Below are 22,451 nucleotides of genomic sequence, written 5' to 3' on the forward strand. Positions count from 1 at the left end.
AAGCAGATAAAACGGGATTGAAGCGCTCTAAGCTCATCTATCGCAGAGACCCCCTCTGTTCGGGCTTAGAGGCCGATTATGGCATACGATATTGAATCCTCTTTGGAGCGAGTGTGTGTGCTTTCTTTTTGTGCAAGACTTACCTGGACATAGACGCCTGTATGGAGGGAACTCATTTGGGTGATGAACCACAAGCTGTTTGTGACCTTGCACTGGGGGTCTTTTACCCCTCCGCCCCCCACCTCGATGTGGGGTCAGGAGTTCAGGCGGGTGATAAAGTAATGACTTTCAATCAACATCAATCACTCACTCACAGGGCTGCGTGGCTTCATCCGTGCAGCCCAGGTAAGTGAAAGCGAGGCAGAGCCTGATGTCACTCCTCGCTGCATGAAGCTCCATTATATTAATGTAACATCCTGATTATTTGGCAGAGGCAGAGGAAGCGCCAGTCGGCGCTTCCTGCAGGAATCTTCAAGAATTTCTGCATCCAAGGACGGAAGAGAGAGGAGCGGAAAACAAAAATTGTTTTTTTGCTGCAAATTGAAATGTAAAGTCCATCTGTTTTGACCTGCTTTCACTCCTATAGCCTTGGATTAAACGTAGCACAGTCTTAAGAAAACAATTACATTTACCCAAGAGCCATTTTGGAAGGCAAACAATGAGTGTAATTTAATCAAGTTGACCCACACCAGACGTCCAAGAGCAGATATCGTCTGAATTCACAATGAGTTTTTGGACTGTCAAACATATTTGATAACTTCCTGTTGTCAGTGAAGCGGATAAACTTATTACTTATTGTCAAGATCCCTGTCAAAATATACAACTCATCTGAATTGAACAGCATCGAGCCCGCCTAAAACAGTAACACTGACCATGTGTCGGTTTTATCGCAAATGTTTTCAGCAGTGTACGGTTTTCAAATCAAACCTCTAGCTAATCGATACGCTCTGACCTAGAATTACCCAAACCTCTAGCCTGATGATGTGCAAAAATCACCCAATCCACTGAAAGAAAATCAGAAAGAGTTTAATTTGCTGTTTGCAAGCGACACATTAAGCATGTGACCAGAATGAGACCAAGTTAAGCTTATTAATTTACACTCACGAAGGGCATGTGATGCAGAAAACCAACACTACACGTCACCCTGAGCTCACCGTATCCAGGGTGAACCACGGTGGAGGCGGAATTATGCGATGGGAGTATCCAGTCAAAGTCCAGAACTCCATCTAACTGAGAATCTCGTGAGACTTAATCCTCAAAGGTGATCTGAGCCCTGTCTGACAGCAAATACAAACAGGGAAACCGTTCAGTTTCAACGTGGGCAAACTTTGTAGAAAATATAGCCCGAAAGACCCATAGTGAAACACAGACAGAAAATCGAGGAGAGCTGAATTCCGCAACACTTTAGGTTTTATTTATTATCTTTATAAAATACGCAAATTTAGTATTTTCTTCTTCAACCTCTCCCACCTTTTGGTGCACCATCGCACAAAATCCCAATGAACATTTTAAAGTTTGTTGTTGTAACATGACAAAACGTGGAAATTTCAAGTGGTGAGCACACTTTGCAAAGACGCCACATGAAGAAAACTTAGCATCCTCTAACTACAGCCCTTAGAATTGAGCGCATTTCATTTTGTGAAATGTAACGTCGCTCCGTTTATTTACATTTTTCTGTCATCAACCAGAACCTGGAGTAGGAACACGAGCCGGAGCGTCATGAAACAGATCTTGTTTCGGTGACAGCGGGCAGGGCACCGCTGTTTTAACAGTAAACACACAACACGAGTCGACCTGACACTACACACACACAGGAGGGTCATTAGCTCTCAGATGCAGGTGCACACTGACATAATGTCAAAGTAATCCTATAACCTCTCACAGGGAACTCCACCACAAAATAATTACAAAAAAGGGCTGAAATACTTATGGAATGCAATATTTGTTTTATTTTATTTTTGTTTCTACCCTCTCACCATGCTTAAGTCTAGCTGGATACGTTCACAGCTTAATTAAAATTGTCACCAGATGTAACCATTTTGACCACTACATTATCGTCTCTAAATTTAAATTTTAAAAGTGCAACACTGATGTATTTTTGTATTCAAACTCTCAGCAACCAGACTGGCTTTATATCCCTATTTGTGCTCTTCATATTTGTTTTATAGCCATGCTGCAATCCCCGGCTTGTAATTTCCTTTTTGTTCCCTGACATACTAGTTTCAAAGCCTTTCAAGTGGCTAGGAATAATAATAAAACATTTTTTAAAAACTCAATACGTTTAGCCTGGTTTCTGTCCGAGATAATGTCCATGTTCTTCGGGTTTGTGTTTTGTTTTATTTTTTATTTTGTTCTTTCAGATAAATTTACATTCTGCTTCCTTGTTTTTTTGTGTTTTCAAACGGCCATTCCTCCCTTTTCCTGAGTTGACTTGCCTTCCCTCACAGCTACACATGTACGCCTCGCTTTTAATCTTCTTCTTAAGAATTATTGGCGGTTAGGCAAGCATTACCGCCACCAACCGGTAAGGAGTGTGGACTACATTTGCTTTTAATCAACCACCTGCTTCCTGTTTCAGCTCGGCTGGGCAGATCATCCCGGTACTCCAACCAGTATTTTTAAGTTTTTATTTATTTATTCATTCATTCATTCATTCAAATAAAATTGTTTGTTTTCACCTCCCTTCGTTTGGATCCTGGTCTTCACCACTTGAGGACAGAGATGTCTGAAGTACGAAGGCCGTTCCCCCTATCCCACCATTTGACGTTAGCCTGCTCTGAGTTACAAAAGTGAGTGAAAGGTTAGCTAGTTTTAAAAGTATTTTTCCTGAAAATAGCAAAGTTATTGTTTATTTTGTACAACGAAGTAAAACATTCTCGTTAGCTATCCATGTCCTCGTTAGCAAGCAGAAGCTAGCAAATAGCTTAGTACCTTTACGTGTAATATATGACGCATGTAAGATGTCATATGCTGTCTGTTCACAGTTCCGTATTCACAGATTCACCTATTGGCTGATTTTTCTATGAATTATGATCATTCCTTGCTCCTGATTGGCTGTACTCGGAGCGCAGATGAGGTTAGCTTCAGTGCCAAGATGGCTTCAACCGTGCTTACAAATACGAATGAAGGTATATTTGGTGTTTTGAACTATAAAAACAGGCAACTATAAGCATTTTAAAGGAGGTATCGCAAGTATTTGCAGCTTTCAGCTATTCGTGGGCAGATATACAAATGCTGTATTCCTGTGGCCTTTTGGACAACCTTTTCAATTGTACTTTACTGGTTACAAAATTACAAAATTGCTTCTAAGTAATTTATATTTGGGTAAAAAGTCTAAATTCTACGGAGCTCCTACAGTGAGCATAATAAAGTTTATTTATTTTTCCTTCAGTGTTCCTTTACAGCAGGAGTCATCAACCTATTTGTAACTGAGAGTTACGTCAAGGGCACTATGTGACATGAAGAGTTACCAAATTGATACACATAGTTTACTTTTAATTTGATCAATGCTTTATCTAATTCTGGAATAGGTCTGTGGAGTATGTATGTGTTTGAGGGCATCATGTTGGTGACCTTTGCTTCAGAGGCGCTGCACAAACCCATTTGTTGTAATTAAACTTACTAAGTACGTAACTGTTCCCCATTTTTAAAGGCAACCATCTCTTGGTTATGCTCTTAAAGCTATATATAAAATGATGCACTACATGGTTTATACTCACTTTAATGTTTATAATCTTTGGAACTGAAATCTTCAAAGCTTTTTGTTTATTTTTCATCTATTTTTTTAAGGTATTTCCTCTTCAAGTAGTCAGTTATTTATACGCACGTTGTGCTTCAGATATGGAAACTGTAATAGATAGATGATGGCTGGGTGCTTAGTTGGATGAAAAAATGCTGAGATGGATGTAAAGAGAATGTATTAATTGAATAATACCCAATCAGTGGATGGTTGGATACACAGACATTTAGGTGGATTCACTTTTTAGATAAATGGATGTCGATTAAAGTCTAGAAATATGTACTTGCTTACATCTGCAAAATTCCACACACACAACTCTTTACACATTTCGTATCCCCAGCTCGGGACGACAGCCTTTGGCTTCCGTGATGTTTCAAAGGCAGCATCACTCCCAGTTTATTTGCGTTGCTGGTCGACGCTGTAGCCTCAGGGGTGGGACAGTCTTTACATACCCGAAGGTTCAGGTTGTGCTGGCTGTGTTGCAAGACGTGCACGGGGACAGATGCCTGGTCATATCCCTGCTGCTCAGCTTTCACACGCAGCAGAATCCGGCGTCTCGCAGCGCCTGACGAAGCGCTGACAAAACCCAAGAGATTAGAGAAGGCTAAAAGAGACGCACATGAATCACTCTGCACTTTTTAGCTCAGAAACCCCAGCATTTGAGGACATTTCTGCTTTTTAAGTTGACAAATTCAATTTCAAAATCCATTGTGTTGGCAAAGAAATCATATGTTCATTCATGCGGTTGACTTGCCAAAAGAAAGTATTTGAAGCGGAACCCATTTTTATCATATTTCTGCCGTCTTTCTTCCGCCTCCTGATGTGGTGGATTAACACGGGGGGCGCAGGAAGGGGGTTCTCCTGCAAGCCAGCCGAGTGATTTCCCCTCTGCGCCCGATTTAAAGCTGCTAATATAAGGGTTGAGGAAAAGGCACATTACTGTGGCTCCGTGCCTCCAGTGGTTAAAAAGCGGGCCTGTTTTCTGTTTCATAAGAGCAAACACACATCTACATGTTTCCCTCCGTCAGCCAGCTGCACCTGTTGCTGGCCGTCGATCAGTGACTGTCAGAGCAAATCTGTGCGCATACAGTTTTATTTAGGATGTGTGTGCTTAGGAGATGGGGGGCAAAAACTGACTTTACAGCGACATATGAGGACCCCCTTTGCTCTTAGGCTTCATTTGGTAGAACATTCATCTCATTTGTTTATCTAAAATGGCATTCTGTGGTGGACATTGGGCCAGGCCACTCAAAAACTTATGAATGATTCAATGTGAAGAAAATGCTTGGATTCCCTGCAACCAGAACTGGTGTTGGGATTTATTAATTCCATTCATAGAGACACAAATCTGGGCTCGTCTGAAGAAAAGTCACTCCATAGTTACTGTTAAGACTCTTTTAAAAACAGCACCAGTAGCATTAGCTTGAAGGGACTTTTTAAGGAAAAACATGTTTAAAGAGGACCAACTTAAAACATGTTTTTCCTTGAAAAAAAAAAACATGTTTTAAGTTGGTCCTCTTAAAACACTAGACACTGCTGCAGGTTAAAAGGGAAGACAAGTGTGTTCAAATTTACTGTGCAAGTCTCACTTTTCCCCAGACAATCAGTCAATCAATGCAGGTCTTCCCCCAGTGTATTATGAGCCTGGCGGGCCACCAGGCTTTACTTGTGCCCCCACCATGCTAAACGTTGCTTATTTATTTATCCATCCATCCATTTTCTGTACACCCTTCGTCTCCAGCTGCGTCCCGGGCGAGAGGCGGGGTTCACCCTGGACAGGTCGCCAGTCTGTCGCAGGGCATCACAGAGACACACAAGACAAACAACCATGCAGCTTATTTATTTAAGTCTTTTTAAAATGTTTGCACTTTTTAAGACTTAATAGTTGGTGTTCAGGTAGTTCTCTTCCAATATTTTAGTAACACATAATTATGAAGTGATGTTTTCAAATTTCCCGTCCACTTTAAACATCTTTTAATTCAAAACCACGACGGGCCGCTGGATGAATGACTGCCCTAGCACCCAACCACCGGGCTTAGCAAGTTTCTGGGGGAAACCTTGGGTGTTGGTATAAAATATTCTGGTTACGAAATTGCTTTGAAAAATGGGAGCGCTGACATCTGTGGCCATCTGAGTAATAATGAAGGTTAGAAGTGGAGCAGAAAATGTAACCTCTACACTGAATGGTCCCAGGGTTTTTGTGTTTCAAGTGACCGGTTTTGCCACAGAGAACTTTTAAATTGTCTTGTAAGGTGCTAGTTTGTTAAGTCTCCTAGCTCTTGCACTCAGCAATGTCTTCTGACTCGCTCCTTTTTTACTGCCTAGCTAACCATAGAAATGTTCACTTTATGAACTTGTATCCAAGCTGGAGACTATTTATTGTGTTGAGGTCGGTCTTTCAGACATGGCATCATTGCTCTTTGCTAGCCTTCATATGATTTCTCAGCTCCCTGGCATTTCCTTGATTTGGACCTACAAACCTGAACAAAGGACAAAAAGAATGTGTAGAGATGATATATACTCTGGACAGGGTACCTGGTTACGGACATTTACCAATGGAAATATCCTTTCCATTGGTAAGAAACATTTTTCAAATCACACTTTTGTGAGTACTGACCAGGCCCTTATTTACAAAAATGCCTATTTCATCTACAAAGAAAAGGAAAAATCTGCATCCAGTTATTTATCATCAACTATACAACCAGCCAGCCCCTGTTTCAGAAATAGCGGCCCATGCAAGCTGCAGCTCTGTAATGACAGAGAGTACTTTAACCCCATCTCAAGCCATGTCATAGACCTGAGTGGCTTCCAAGTGTGGCCCAAGTAGATCAAAGCCAAGCTTCTTTTTTTTTTCTTTCTTTCCTCATTTACAGAAAGGAAAAACCTTAGTTTCCACACATGCAATGAGTTTTGGCATCTTCGATCGGTGGCCCAGTTTAGCAAAGAGTGGATTGCTTTTAAGTGCCACTCCAAACACTGCTGTTAAGACCCAAAGCAGTCAGCAGAATCATATTTTTAGAACTGCTTGATTCTTATTCTGGAGCTACATTTGTCACCAAACGGCTTATTTTCAAACGGGGGCAAACTACAATATCATCTGACTGCCTTATGTTTGGTGGCTTCATCACACTTTGACGTGAGTGGATGGAAATGCTCAGTTATTAAATTTCTCTTTTTCCTTTTTGCACCAACAACAGTACTTATTTTTTCTCTTCTCCCCCTTACACCACAAATAGCCTGTACAGACAATCAGATTGTCTCCTGAGCAAACAAACATCCAGTCTGCCTGGCTCTGTCATTACTTTGTTGCGTGTAATTAAAGTGTCCGCTTGGCCTCGTTGGCCTCAAGCTACTTGTCTTTTTGTCGCAGGGAAAGTTGTCACATTCCTCTCCTCCATGGCAGGACCACATCACTATGCTGTGAGAGTGTGTGTGTGTGTGTGTGTGTGTGTGTCAGAACTCCAACGCTCCTTGTTTTTGACCCACCACAGTGTCTCTCTCCAATTTATTTAATGCAGTCCCGCCCCACGTTTCCTTTCCGTCTCCCTTGCTCTTTATTCACTCCTCTTCTCTCCATAGAACAAAGAGGGGAAGTGGATTATTTATATCCCAGCTGTATTGTGTTATATTTAGCACTTAGGTTATATTAGTTTCTTTTTAGCCAGATTTAGAGCTGTTACGCCATCCGACTGGGAGGATTCGGCTGTTTTGGAGCACACCAGCAATCCCTGGGCCTTGGGTGAACACATGAGCTGCAGGGTAATTGTATGTTCTCACAGTACAATCAGCTTGACTGTTTCCCTCCTCTCTTCCCTCTATTTGTTACTCTCCTGTACTTTCTAATAGCCAGTCTCTTGGGTGTACATATAAAAGCACAGTGTCTTGAATCAAGCTGGAGCACAATTTCTGTACTGCTGACCATTTTATCTTTCAACCAGACGTGGATTTGAAAGTCTGACCAAGTATTGGAGCGATAAAGCTTCTCTCTCCATACTTACTCATTTCTTTTCCCTCCCAACAATTCAGCCTTTCCCCTGTGAAGCCAGAAATAAAAATAGACCACCATATTGTCCAGCGGTGGTATTTACGTGCAAATTGTCACTTTGTGTGAGTGCAAAATGCTTATTATGGACGCACAGCATCTATTTGAAATGATTGCAGTTTGCACATCCAATGGCTGGTCACTGTCGCTGGTGGCTATGGGATGAGCCTCCCTTTCCCACAATCTTTTTTTTTTTTTTTCTTCTTCTTTTTTGCTGCACAGTGAACCCACAAACCTCCCACGCTTGCACTCACTAACTCCCCAACTAAACTCTGTTTAACTTGAATCAACCCGCTGACTTTGGGTTCTCAAATATCCCTGTGATCTGCCCATTTCCCATCTGTTTTAGGCCATTTGTAAACTGCAATTAGTCGTTTGAACAACACGGTACTGAAGTGTTGGGATTAACGTGGTTGTTTCTTGAGTTATGGGACATGCTGCAGTCTGAGAGGCTTTTTATTTGGCACAAATTGTTTTCCATACAACCTTTATGTAGAACTGAGAACATGATGGTAAATGGTTCGATGTATAAATACTACTTTTACTGAAGGTGTTGGTGAAATCATGCTTTCATATGTAAACCTATCTGCTTTTAACATATTTTGCCTTTTCTTCTTGAGTTTTGTTTGTTATATTTATTCTTTAAACCTAAGTTTTAAAATTGTTTTTATGATTCACATAATAACGGTTACTAATAATGGCACAGGCAATGTGGACAACCAATTATTGGAGTTTTAGTCCATTTTTATTTATCATAAAAAAATGTTCCTTTATCATTTCATTTATATTTACATCCCACTTTTATTTTTTTCCCTGTTTTACAGTACAGACCAAATATTTGGACACACCTTCTAATTGAATTTAATTAGAAGGTGAATTTTGGTCTGTACTGTATGTATCAAGTAAACAGGACTGTAAAACTGTTGTGGGAATCACTTTGACCACCTTGTGGTGGTCATAATATTATGCCTGACCAGGTTATAGACTTGTATTATTCATGAAAATGTAAAGACAAAGCTAAAGTATGTTGGGCACACATTTTTAAATGAGTTTGTATAACGAGCGTCAAAAACGTCTGTTCGTCATTCGCCTATGCTGTTGAAATGAATCTCCACAAGACGAGCTAATTCTATAACAAATATCAAAACTCTAAAATGGTTATCTAATGTGTTGCACTGGATGTGTATTTGTGTCTCCAGCAGGGACGGTAAGAGAAATCTCAGCGACAGCCTCGGGTCACGTGTTGTTTTGTCCCAGCGAGACATCGCCCGTCAAACTGTCTGGATCTGACACCGCCAGCGCCGCGGCAGGTACAAGATAAGATGGAGACGACAACAAGAACACAGAAAGGTGAAACAGAACCAGACGCAGGCAAAAACTTTGCTCTTGACGCACAGATAAGCAATCTGAATTTTGAATAAAGTTAGAGAGCGAACTCGGAGGAAAATAAACAAACATGCAAAGTCACCAAGGAAAATATCCCTTATAGCTCATGACGTAATTGGTCAACGTGAACTTGTAAAATATAAATCGATTGCCAGTGTAGCAAAGTTGAATGTGTATTTTAATTCTTTTTTTTTTTTTATAAACATGATTTTTCTCACTTGTAAATGTCTACTGACAGAAAAAGCACAGCTAATGAACTGCAGAATGGAGAATATGGACATAAAATAGTGAGCAGAAACTCCAGTGTCCATCTTATCTGAAAGCTGACACATTTCTAGTGTTTCAAATTGTAGGTTGTCACAATTGGATTCTCACCACAGAATGCCTTTAAACGCCACCGTATGTTGTTTTTGACCAGAGGAGCATCTCAGTGCTGTCAATCATCCTCCTGTATGGACTGCTCTGTGCTAATGGGGGAGAAACAACTTACTGTCTCAGGACAACTGTTTATCTGCTGTGATTGGTGGCTATGCCAGCTAGTCTCGGCTATCAGGAAGAACTCGAGTAGCGTGGGGAGATTAGCTGCACAATACACATGTATGATTGGCAGCGTTAAGACCCTCCTCCTGGCCCTTGATTGGTTGTTTCTAATTTCTAGAAAAGGCAGAGGATCTGAATTTGCTGCAGATTCTCATATTGTCACGGCACAGTGACAGTTTCAACAGATGTGTAGACATATTTGTTTTACATAGTTTCGCTTTAATGTGTCGAGGACAGAATTTTGCATTCCTAGATGCAAAATCATCACTTTTCTGCAATTTCTTTCCTACGTTTTCAACTGCTTTTAAGATTTATATATATATTAATGAAAACTCTAACCTTCACATAAAAGTTGTGTAAATGAAGAAAAAAGAACATCCAAAGGGAGTTTCACCGCCTTCTAGCTTTCCCTAAATTGTGAGTGAAGCCACATTTTGTAGCCACACTTAGTACCAGGAGGCTTCTACTCCTCCTGGAAAAGGAGACGCCACAGAATTGAATAAAGTTCGACACACTTCAAAAGCCCCCAGTAGAAGCTAATTCAAACATTTGGCCCAGCATTCCTCGAGTCGTCTTTCCAGGAATTTCCAGAAGTTTGGGCCCCAACAGCTGCTGGGAGTTAATGACAGGGCGGCCGAGCGCTGTGCATGTGCGGAGGAGATCTGAGGGTCGGTGGGTTGGAACCGTCCCCAAACTGGGGCCCCCTCGTCTCCTCCAACGGCTCCCTCATTTCTCTGTTATTGTTTTGACTGAGGTGGAGTTCACGGGAGAGAAAGAGAAATAGGGGGGTTCACGCGGGGTAAGGGCCCGGCCATTATGTCTGGGCGTCTAGGAATCTAGGTCACGATTAGCCCTCATCTTCTCCCCTCCCTCCTCTCTGCTTCTCGTGGCGGTTACTGCCCAGAAAGAAGAAGAAGAAGAAGAAAAGCCTTGCTCTTTAATCCTCACTACCTCCTTGTTTCGATCGATGTGCTGCACTTTTTTTTTTTTTTTTTTTTTTTTAATTCCTCTTTGCTCCCTGTCTCCCATCTCTCGCCGTGCCAAATGCCAGGCGTTTATCAGGCATAAGCAGCTGTCCCCTTTGCTCCGGGGAGACAAAGAGCAGCAGAGTGGAGAAGAGAGGAAAAAAAAAAGTACATGTAGAAGAGATCAAATACAGGGAGGGGATTCACCTGAATTCCTCCTTTTTGAATTTGAAGTATATCATAATTCATATTTTAATTTCTGCACCATGTGGCCGCAGGTGAAACGCTGCAGATCCAGAGACACCGAGAGCGTGAAGACATTAGGGAGTGGCTGTACAATCCTGAGTCGAAGGCCATAGCTGTCCCTGATGTGTCACAGCTCAAAGTGTTCAATAAAAACAAAAACATAACATAACTCAGACACGGTGTTGTAACCTTCAGATGACAGCCTGACGTGTTGTGATCTCAAAGAGCAAAGTACCTCCGGAAGCCGGCAAACAAATCTAAACTTTACTCTGTGGGCGGTGAGGGAGAAACGTGTTTTTTTTTTTGTGCTTCTTCATGCGAGAGTCACTACTTCTTTCATCTTTCTTGTATTGATAAGGGAATCAATGAGCCACTATCTGACCTTTGCTTCTACTTTGTCACTGGTTGTTTAGGGATCATTTTGGTTTAACATGACTGAGGTTTCCTTTCATCAGGATTGGTACTCTGATTAAAACAGTGTGTAGATCTGAGGATAAAAAGCACGGCCAGATTTTTATGAAGCACTTTTCTAAGCACGATTATTACAAGATAGGACCACAAAAATTTAAAACGATGTTGCAGCCAAGCCAACTGGAGGTGGCAGATTCTAGAAAACACAAATGACATTTCGGATTTCCTTTTTAAGTGTCTGTAATGTTTGTTGATCCTTGATGTTTCTTGCTAAAATGTCACAATTTGAGTGATGAGGAAAGACATATTTAATCTGTTGTGGGCTTTGTTTCGGACTGAAGTTGCAGATGAGATGTCCTGGTCTGAGTTTTGGCTCGACTCGAGTAAAACCTGCTTGTGAACTCTGAGATTGTCAATTATACCCAGAGCGAGTTGTGCAGTTAAAAAAAAAGAAAATCCTAAAATTTGTATACAAGCTGCAAAACTGCATAATTGGCTCCATTTGGTTTAGGATGCTGGAGAACATGCAGTACCCACCACTTTTTACTGTGCTTTTACTCTTTCTTCTCTTTATGCATTAATTAGCTATTGCAAGCAGTTGTTTTAATGTCTTTATATATATATATATATATATATATATATATATATTTATATTTTTATAAAAACATACCTTCCCCAGTGCTTCTGTTTTTTTCCTTTCTTTCTTTTCTTTTTTTTTTAGTTGGCTTTCTGTTCTCTCAACGCCCAAAAAAAGATGACACCTCATGCTGAACTTTGTTCTGCTCGTGGTGTTTTTGTTCCGTTTGGTTTTGTTGAGAGAGCATTAGTCCTCACTGTCGCCACGTTTTATCAGGATGAGAAGCTTTTTAGCAGCTGCCATTAAATGATCCTTTGAATTTGACTTGAGATGATCAACACAATATAAAAGAATCAAACTGTGTTCTTCTAAGATTTAAAAACTCTTAGGGAGCCTCTAATTTTCATCATAAATTGTTCTAATAGGTCCCTGCAGCCTGATTGGAATTTACAAGGCTTTGTTCCACATCCAGCCAGAAATGCCACACCTTATCTACAGGCTTCATCGCCATATATCTGATATCAACCAGAGGCCGTCTGTCTGTCTGTCTGTCTGTCTGTCTGTTAAAGCCTCATTCTTTGCATGCCTCTGTGTCTATGCAGACAAAAGTCTGTGTTGATAGAGTAGATATTCCTACTCTGAGGACTTGGGAGTAGTGTTGCGTTCTTTAGCATCTGCAGGAGCCGCCCCTGCCGTTCAGATAAAGTGACACGTATCGTGACACGTTTAGAGAAAAGGTTACATGCATTTGATTGTCGAAACTCACTGCTGGGGTGTAAAACACGGAGGGTACGCACACGCTCGTAACAATGCTGTTGTTTTTTAGAGAAGATGTGGTGGTGGTGTGGGGAGGTTTAGAACCGAACTTGGCACACACATGAAACTCCCCTCCCACTGTTTAGATAATCCCCAAAGGACTCTGGGAGAAATGAATCTGCCACGTCCTTTTAGAAGCAAAACCCTTCATGTTTGGCTTCTACTACTGTATATGTATGCAGCAGCTGTCAGCTATCACCGTTTATGACATACATGGGTGCATTGTTGCATACCCATCTATGTCTCTCCCTAATAAAGAGATTTCTTTATTAGGGAGATCTCCGTGAGTTTTGTAGGGTTACCAATGGTTGGTTCTTGGTCACACTGGTACAGATATCCAGAGCTACAAGGCATTCCATATTCATGTTTTTGAATGGCCCAGTCAAAATCCAAATCTAAATCTGATCAAGAATTTCTGACAAGATCTTAAATTAATATTCCACACCGCATTCTGACTTTGACTGAGATGTTTCACAAAGAAGAAACACCTCAGTCTAAGATGTACAAACCTGCTAGTCATGGTCCAACACGTTTGCAGCTGTATTTCTATTTGTATCCTTGCACTTTCTACTTCTTGATGCGCATTTTGTACAATTCTACCAAGTAAAATCCCAATATGGTTTTGGTTGTAATGAGACAAAGTGGCAAATAAAAGTTTAGTGGACGTAAATACATTTTTCATGATGCTGTACATAAAGTATTTCCCAATATTTACTCAGTTCATATAGTTTTTTTTGCCAGAGCAACCCGTTTCTCTCCAATGGCTTTTTGGACTTAATCCAGCTAAAAGCCCTCATCTTAAGCCGACTTTATTAACCTCTTTGTCTCCAGTCACAACAGAAAAATATTACCCCTCCCCCCTACTGTCATAATCAAATTCCCAGTAGGATTAAATGGAGTCATCGTGAATGTAATTGGATATGTGACATTATCTATAAGAGTAGTCTGAGGCTGACCTGGGCACCTCAGCTACTGAAAGAAGATCCGGGGATGGTAAGTAAGGAGAATCCACCCTTCTGGACTGGTTACAAGAAACGCCAGGAAGGAGAGATGATATCAGTAAACCCGTTATCTCCATCTGGCCGTGTGTAAACAGAGAGCGGAAATGATAAGGGGGTATAAAATTTGATTGTAAGACATGAGTGAAGGTAGTAAAATGCATAAACGCCCACATAGATGTTTGTACAAACTGAAAGTTTGTTCTTTGGAAGTTGAGACGGTTGAGATGAAAGTTTCAAAACTATTCTGCTGAAGCCCTCACCCCAAAAAAGTGAGAGAAAAATTTACTGTGTTTGGTAAACGACCACCAGTTAAACAGATTGATCCAACACTTTTAGCTTTTAAGTGGCTAAAACACTTAAAGGCGGGATTAAGGATCCGTTTTGGCATCTCCATTGTTTTGTGAAAGGACAGATGTGGTGAGAAAGGTGAAAGTCAACACACCCATTATGTTGCCGAGTGTGGTGGTCACAATCCTTCATTGGCTGGTCTCTTCTTCACGGGTTGGAGTGACGCGTTGATGACATGGTCATTTGCAACCAGTCAACAGTAGGACCCAATGTGTTACGAGGTTAGATATTGTAAACGTGAAGCCTTCACTTGATTACAAAGAGTTGAAAATAATGGTATGTGGAGACAAATGAAATTTCCAGTTGTCCTGGTCTGCTAGCTTGGTTTTTGTACACTTATTTTTGAATTTTAACTCTTGAGGCGGCTTGTCTTTGTTGGTTAACGAATATTTTAATCGAGTCTAAAGTTATTTTGGTTAAATATTTTGCCTCAAGACTTTTCGGGAACATGAACATCATGTTGAAGTTATTCTGGTCTACTGAGTCTTAACTTTCGACCTTGATGTAAAGAACAGTGTTTGGTAGAAAAGCATTGCTGTATGTTGGTTACCCTGAAGACAACAACCCAACTGTGAATCGTGGGGGATGATGGGAGCATGCTCAGAGTTGGATGGAAGTAAATGCGTAGATTGAAAAAGGAAGATGAAACACTCGTGAGCTTTTCAAGGAGAGTACTTGGAGGTAGTAAAGGGCAAGATAAACTACAGGGTAATGTCAAAACATGAAGGACTTGTTCTAAAGTGTGCAAACCCTTCTATATGGCTGCGTACAAGACAAACAGATTAATCAGTTGGATTTTCTTGTCTGTTTGCTATAATCCATTTAGGGCAGTGCAGCACTGGTGTTGAAAAGCTGCCAACACACACCCACCAAACACTGTCTCTACAGTGAAATGTGTATGAAACATCATTCTGCAAAATTCTTTATTTTACCCATAGGTGGAGCTAAATTCAGGTTAAACACAACTAAAAACAATATTGCATGACCAACCTTCTCCAGTTGGGAGGTCTCACCAGTCCAGTTGAGTGCAACGTGGAAAGATTGATCCAGTGCTTGAAAGGAAAGGTCGGCTCAGTCTAAAGGTAAAACTAATTAAGTCAAATATTCTGAATCATTTGATTAATCCACAAAGGGTGACAAAATTACACAGGGAAGGAAGACTTGGGGGCGATGTGTGGGACGTGGCCTCAAGCGGAGACATCCTGGAGTCTTCCTGGTTGTCGGTTTTCATCAAGATAACAGCAGCTCAGTTGTCAGAGGTAACCTTTAGAGCGGATATTTGGCGAGAAACGAATGCTAAGCAGTGACTGCAGTTGGCAGAATTTAACGTGTTTGTGTTTTTATTAAAAAAAATAACCTTTTACTCATAAATTAGTCAACTAACCGGTGTTACTGTGAGTGGAGAGGAGAGCCTAAAGGAACTAGTTTGCTGTGTTAGTCAACATATGCTGCCCAGTTCTCGCTCATTTCCATAATACATCCTTTGACTTATTAAGACGATAATCCCCTTGTTACACAGTCACCAGAGCAGAATTCACCAGGGATCTCTGGGTGTGTGTGTGTGTGTGTGCGTGTGTGTGAGGGAGAGAGAGACAGAAGAGGGCGTGGTCTCCAATAAACCCAGTGAACCCTGATACCTCTTTCTTCCCCTCCCCTCCCCCAGCTCCTTGGCTTCATTGCATCGGCTGCTCGCGGATGCTAATGATTAATTGCTTATTTGCCTGGACGGGGTTTTGATTGGCGTGTTCACGGAGCCGACCTGACGAGCTGCCAAAGCTGTCAGATGGGGGTGGAGGGCTCGACTCAGACTATCAGCAAGACAGAGAGAGAGAGAGAGACAAAAACACAAATACCGATGTTGAAGAGCAGGCAACATCGCTGCCATCTGAACTGATGACATGCATTTCAAACACAACCAGCACAAGTACTGTACTTTTACAACGTGAAGGCCCTTTAAGGCTTTTAATGTTGCAAGAACACGGTACGTACATGCAAATGTGCACACTGCCTGCCAAATGAAATGACATCGTTCTGTCAGTCATTGGGGTTTACTACAGCTGTGGCGTACTCAGTTCTAATCATGGTTAGAGGCAGAAGACATCACTATCCATCAAATTACATACATTATTGCATGTCTGCAGCGTAAATGCTCTATAAAAGGGACAATCTAAATATACTAGGTAAAGCTAGTGTACTTTTTGAGAAAGCATTAAGCTGCTGTGGTGCCTTTTGCTGGCATTCTTTACCTGCTTTCATGTATATACTCCCCAATTCCTAATAAGCGCACTCAAGACTAAATGGGCGACATGGGAATATTGCAGAGTAATATCACTTGAAGGGGAATCAGTGGATGTGTATGTGAGCGTGTTTTTTTTTCTTTGTTGTATCTTGTGTTTTGCAGGTGCTGCCCCGCCCGCTTAATGAAATCTAGCCCTCTGTCTTCATAGAGGGCTAGATTTCATTTTCAGTTAAATAAAAACACAGGAAATATACTTGTGTGATTAGAAATGGCCTTTAAAATATATACATGTATATTTTCTAAACGGATATTATTTTACATTTCTAAAATTGTGCAGATATGTTTGACTCTGCATTCCCTAACAGAAACAAAGATCTTTGTGGAAGACAATTTTCATTCAAAATTTGACAGCGGTATTAATAAATTTGGGCCCAACTGTAACTGAAAATCGCTGAATGTGGGCAGTTCACTACGTCACCCTCTTTCCATTGCTAAGTCATGTGAAAATGGACAAAAACAAATAAAGACATGAAATTTTCCTCTGGACTGTATGTAAAGTCATTTACACTAGTGGTCCCCCCGGGCTACGGTCCGTGGACCAATTGGTACCGGGCCGCGCAAGAAATAATGTAATATTTCCGTTTTATGTATTATTTGAGTCTGGAGGATCTTTTATTTTGAAAATCCTTTAACCAGATTCTCCGGGTTACGTCTTGCACGCCAAGAAGCAGCAAAATGAGTAAGAAACAAATCAAATGTCTTTGGAAAGTTTCTTTGTGAAGAGGAAAAGGCCCAGAGAAGAGACAGGAGGATGGATTTCTCCCAGCAGGTGATTCCCACAAGCCCACTCTGGTGACCGGCTCGTTAATGAAACAATGAAGCTTCAAACTGCTTAGTCACGTAGAGACCAAGCACCCTGTGCATAAGCAACACTTTGGGTGTCATTGTCTTTCATCATTCCCAGATGGGATCGTCTCGCTGCAGAGAAACAAGCTCCGGGCTCCCATTAGTCGTTATCATGAGTTAAAGTTTTCACAAAAGTGGGGCGTGCTGTGGTGGCACAGGGGGTTAGCACGTTTGGAGGCCTTAGTCCTCGACGCGGACATCGCGGGTTCGACTCCCGGTCCTGACGACCTTTGCTGCATGTCTTCCCCCCTCTCCTCGCCCTCTTTCCTGTCTGCCTACTGTAACAAAAATACGAGCCACTAGTGCCGCAAAAAAAAAAAAAAAAACTCTTCGGAGAAAAAAAAAAAAAAATTCCCAAAAGTAAAATGTTCGTTTTTGTGGCGCATCTGTATCTTATTTTGAAGAAATATGTAAACGTTACCATAGCGACCAGAGTCGGAGAGCGTTAGGGCAGTGTTGGAGACGAGATGAGGGCTTGTGAGTTTTAGGTCTGGTTCACATGGCACGATTTAAGGATTGTGGGCCGATTTTTCCAAACCTCTGTGACCACAGAGCCTATAAAAGTCCAACAGGTTTGATCGGTTTGTGTGTCCAGCCACACGGCAGGAGCAACACACCACACACACAAACCGAGTCCAGAAGAAAATCCAGTAAAACCCCCAACATACCATACGTGAATTTAGAATAATGAAACACTGGTGACGATGTAGAAGCAGCAGTGATAGTTTGTGGGCTCATTTTAAGCGATAACAAACACAACAAAAAGAAAAGGCGTTTGATAAAAGACGGCGGGAGCAGCTGCGCTATTGGCTGCACTCTGATTTGGAGATGAGTTATGTTTTCTCGTAGTTAACATTTTTAACTGAATAAACATAACCACATGTAGTAAACATCTATAAAAATGACTTTTGCATATAGTAATAAACATTTCGACATATAACCTCAGATGTCCAATGGACTCTCAGTTGTGCCACGTCAACTGTTTGGGATTTCCTCCGTTCTTACGTCGCCGCGCTTTCTGATTGGCTGCCTGTCACGGGTAGGCTGCGTTCTCGCTCCCAGTCAAGGAAAACCCCACAGGCTGCGGTAATCGGGCCAAGACAATGTTGAATATGCCCGATTTCAGATTGGGCGTATTCAACACACCACACACTGCAGGATGTTGTAAGGTTGTCGTAAAGGAAAAAAAAAAAGGCTTTAGCGGGAACACCAACATGCAGTAGCATTATCTGACGGTTCCCCCCTCCCCCAGACCGCAGCAAAATCAAAATCAAAATGTTGGGGACCACTGATTTACACCATCCATCGATCCATTTTCTGTTCACCCTTGTCCCTAATGGGGTCAGGAGGGTTGGTGGTTCCTCTCCAGCTACGTTCCGGGCGAGAGGCGGGGTTCACCCTGGACAGGTCGCCAGTCTGTCGCAGGGCACTGATTTACACTACAAAAACAAAATTTTACCAAGTACTTTTGGTCCAGTTTCTAGTGCAATAATCTTAGTTTTATCTTATTTCAAGTGTACCAGTCTAGTCTAGACTTGATAAGATATTGCTTTTTGCAGTGTACTAACTGATTTACATATTGTGGTAGAAGCGGATCTGAACAGGGTTTGAAAGTGAAGGGGGATCTTAACAGGGTCACACTTAAGTTGCAAAAACAGACTTCAGAGTTGACACTAAATGCACATCCGTACTTGGGAAGCTGAGGTTTAGATCCATAGTTTTGAGTCTTGCAGCTTTTCCTCTGCAACTGCAAACACACTTTTGCCACCGGAGGCTGAGTAATTGGCATACATCAGCATACCGGCTTCCACAATGTGAAGCAATATTCATAACATGCTGCAAATGTCTGTGAGACTGTTCGTGCAAGTTGTAGAAATGGTTCTCAGGGGGGCTGCGTCAAACCATGCAGCACAGTGAATCACCGACTATGTTATTACCCAGATTCATCTTTGCTCATCTTACTGTAGACCCCTTTCCTCTAAGCGTCCCCTCATTCCTCTGCTTTTGATTGTCGGCTCCTTTTCTGATTCCAGCTCTCGAAATCCAAATCCCGCTCCTATGGAAATTCCCAAAGGCCCTCATAACGTGACACTTGTCAGCCCACCTCTGCTCTTCGCTCAGCATCCGCCAATCGTGCAGACAAGTGTGCATAAAATTTTGAGATTTGGTAGACAGGCTCTCCTTGTCAGAGGGGCTGAAAGTCAGCTTGAATGCCAGCCACAACACAAATAAACTTCCGGAGCAACGCCTGCTTTGGTTTTCAGTTTAATGTAAGGAACGTAAAATGAAAATCCAGTTAAAAACCCTGTACAGCTTTTCAACCCAAAAACAGTTGAATTTTGATAATAAGCTAACAAAAATGTAAAAGTATTTAAGGATTCAGTGTTCAAGCAATACAATGTAAAATCTAGTGTCATATTCCAAACTTTGCTTAGTAACCTTTTCAACAGAAGCATCTTGCTTTTTCTTTTATAATAAATAGTAAAAAAAAAAGTTTAAACTTGGCCACTTTAACATCAACCTTTGACCTGCCAATATTACACCCCAGATCCATCGGGTAACCACTACGAACGATAAAGGATAATACGGGATCGTGGAACAATTGTGACTTAAACTTTGTATTTTTTTTTTTTTTTTTTTGCATGGTCGTTCAGACTTCAATGTCGCCACAATCAGACTCCTTGTTTGGTGAAGCATTGAGTGCAACGTCTGTAGAGATGTCTGTTTGGATGCGCAGTTGGAACAAGAAAGAGTGATGGGATTGTGATTCACTGACCTTTCATAATTTAAATTTTCAGCCATATTGTCCAGATTTACCATATCTGGTTTTTATTTGAAGTTCAGCATGTTCAAAATAGAACATGTGTTTTATTTGTGCTTCAAAGCTTTCAACTGAATGACATAACAGAAGAATTTGGTGCAAAGAAACAAGAATCTCTTTTATAGGAATCAAATTTTTCCCCTTTGTTGCGTTCCGTCCACCCTGATACCGCCATGTGTGTGTGTGAGTGAGTTGACCTCCTCTTGGGATTTTTCTGTCAGGAAGATGCCAAATACCAGCTGGTATTCATGGCTAAACATACACCTGCATGAGAGCCGTGCCTAATTTATCCCCTCGGCTGCACAAACAAGTGCACATATGGGTGTGTGCACATATGCACACAGAGATTCCCGCTCACCTCTTCATGACGGCTGACTCTTCACACCTTTGTGCGAGGCCCTACTCGCCGTCTCGCTCCTCTCTGTTGTTAATCTTTACGAGAAAGAGAAGCGCCTCTTTATTTCTTTCTTCTTTTTTTTCTCACTGGAGACCAGATGTTCGGCTATGGCATGCCAGCTATGCAGTGCCGCTTTGCTTTACGGTGCTGCAGGCTGATAGAAAAGAGGTGTGCATGAAAGCTGGAACCACAGTGCAGGTGAAAGGAGTAGCAGAGGATGCAGGGGAGGGGGATGAAACAGAAAGTGAAGCAAAAAAGCGTGGGGGGAGGGAGATGAGCGAGGAGCCGCGACGGAAGGTCACCGAGTACGAGGTGTCCTTAGAAACCCTCAGAGGGAGTGGACGCCGGGAGAGGCAGGGATAGGAGGAGAGGATGAGTAGTGCCGCATGGCTGGGAAAAGAGGTTAGTAAACCAGCCAAAAGTGGATAAGCGCCTTCTTACGTCGCCGCAGTTTCACATCATGAGAGCTCGGAGGACGAAAATAGCAGATTAACCGAGATATGGCGGTGGACAGATGGTGGCGATTTATTGATTTATTTATTTCAAATCTTGTCTGGACAAATCCAGCACATATGATGGCTTTAGCGCAGCGCCGAACAGACATGTATGAAGTGTGGCGCTTTTGAGCCAATTAGTAAATCTTTGATTAGGCTGCAGCTTCTGAGGCGGCTGCAGAGCTCAGCAGTCAAACAACAAAATAAACGACGGATGCTGCAGCCGACTCTCTGCTGCAGTGTCACGCTGTCTCTCTTTTACTGCTTTGTTGATTTTTGTGAACAATTTGTCCTCACAGGAAAATGTCACACTACCCTGTCAGCTCCGACTGCATCCCCACCCCCAACTCGCCTCATCACCCGCCACCTTCCTGGTTTTTGCTCCTTCCTCTCTCTTCTCATTTGTTGCATACGGATTTCTTTCCCTTCTTACTTTTCACAATTTATTATCAGAAAGCTTTGTTAAAGGAAAAACAAGCAACACAGGGATCAACACGGTGCCAAAACTGCCAAAACGTGGTTTAATGAACATTAAGTCACTCACTGGCCTGCAAACGGACGTGACCTAAACGGCACTAAGAATCTTTTGAGTCTTGTCAAAAGGCAGATAAACACCAGACCTAACAATGCACTTTTAAACCATCATTTTTGTCCAGGCCCGTTTTATTGTTATTTTTTTTAATGATCCTTTTCAACCACAATTCAAAAGCAGTGTTTGATTTTCACTGGTTAATTTTCAGTAAATTTTTATTTATTATTGATTTTGTCTGTTTCAAGTTATTTAAATGACAACTGTGGGATTTTTGATCCTAAATGGTGGGGATACAATTTTGTCCCCATGTGTAAGTCAATACAGATTCAATGCAACCTTTACTCTGAAAATATTTTTATTTTTATTTTTTCTTCATATGCAAAACTTTTTTTTTAGTTTTTGAATAAATTAATGAGGATATATTTTTTTATTTATTTATACCTGGACTAATGAGTTAAATGAGAATTTTGCAGATTTTCTCTGGAAAGGTCCTAAATTTCAGTATTAAAAGCACACCGAATTACATCCAACTTGGATTTACTGGCGCTCCTCCTTTACTTGCCTGCCTTCCTACTCAACTGTGCAGAAGCCCCCAGAACCTCTCGCTCAGGACAAAGTTCAAGCCCTATTTAGGAATCACGAGGTAGAGCTGGAGGCGTAAAGGATATAAAGACTGGGACACTGACTGACAGAGCCAGACAGCTGCATCAGACATCAAAGCTGAGCTTGCTGGGTCTCACATAGTCCATAAATCAAGCTGCTAACAACACATACAGTATAAGGTTACGCCTCTAAAAGAAGAAACCCCTCACATGCTGCCTCATACATCATGGGCCTCAGGGACGCTGACCACATCCACAGCAAACAACTGCAAGATTCCTACCTTATGACATTATAGAGGAATGTTTTCAAAAGAAATTCACAGCCCCTGCTTTCCTCACCTTCCCCCCCTACCCAATTACCTCATCACTTGCCTCCTGTTCTCATATGT

The 22,451-nt window shown here is 41.6% G+C and overlaps 1 protein-coding gene across 4 annotated transcripts in view; it reads left to right on the forward strand.

The window, feature by feature from the left end:
• Positions 1-2,521: 2,521 nt before the first annotated feature.
• The window catches only part of LOC122826454 (protein phosphatase 1H-like), a 149,543-nt gene continuing 129,613 nt past the window's right edge, over positions 2,522-22,451 (forward strand). Inside the window, exons 1-3 of one of the 4 annotated variants that reach the window (XM_044108324.1) lie at positions 2,522-2,600; positions 2,715-2,800; positions 8,981-9,131. The gene's annotated coding sequence lies outside the window, so the exon portion shown is untranslated. The remainder of the gene's footprint in view (positions 2,601-2,714; positions 2,801-8,980; positions 9,132-22,451) is intronic. The other 3 variants (XM_044108322.1, XM_044108323.1, XM_044108321.1) reach the window with 3 other exon arrangements.

The sequence above is a fragment of the Gambusia affinis genome, linkage group LG23 (genome assembly GCF_019740435.1).
Source record: "Gambusia affinis linkage group LG23, SWU_Gaff_1.0, whole genome shotgun sequence".
Lineage (NCBI taxonomy): Eukaryota > Metazoa > Chordata > Actinopteri > Cyprinodontiformes > Poeciliidae > Gambusia > Gambusia affinis.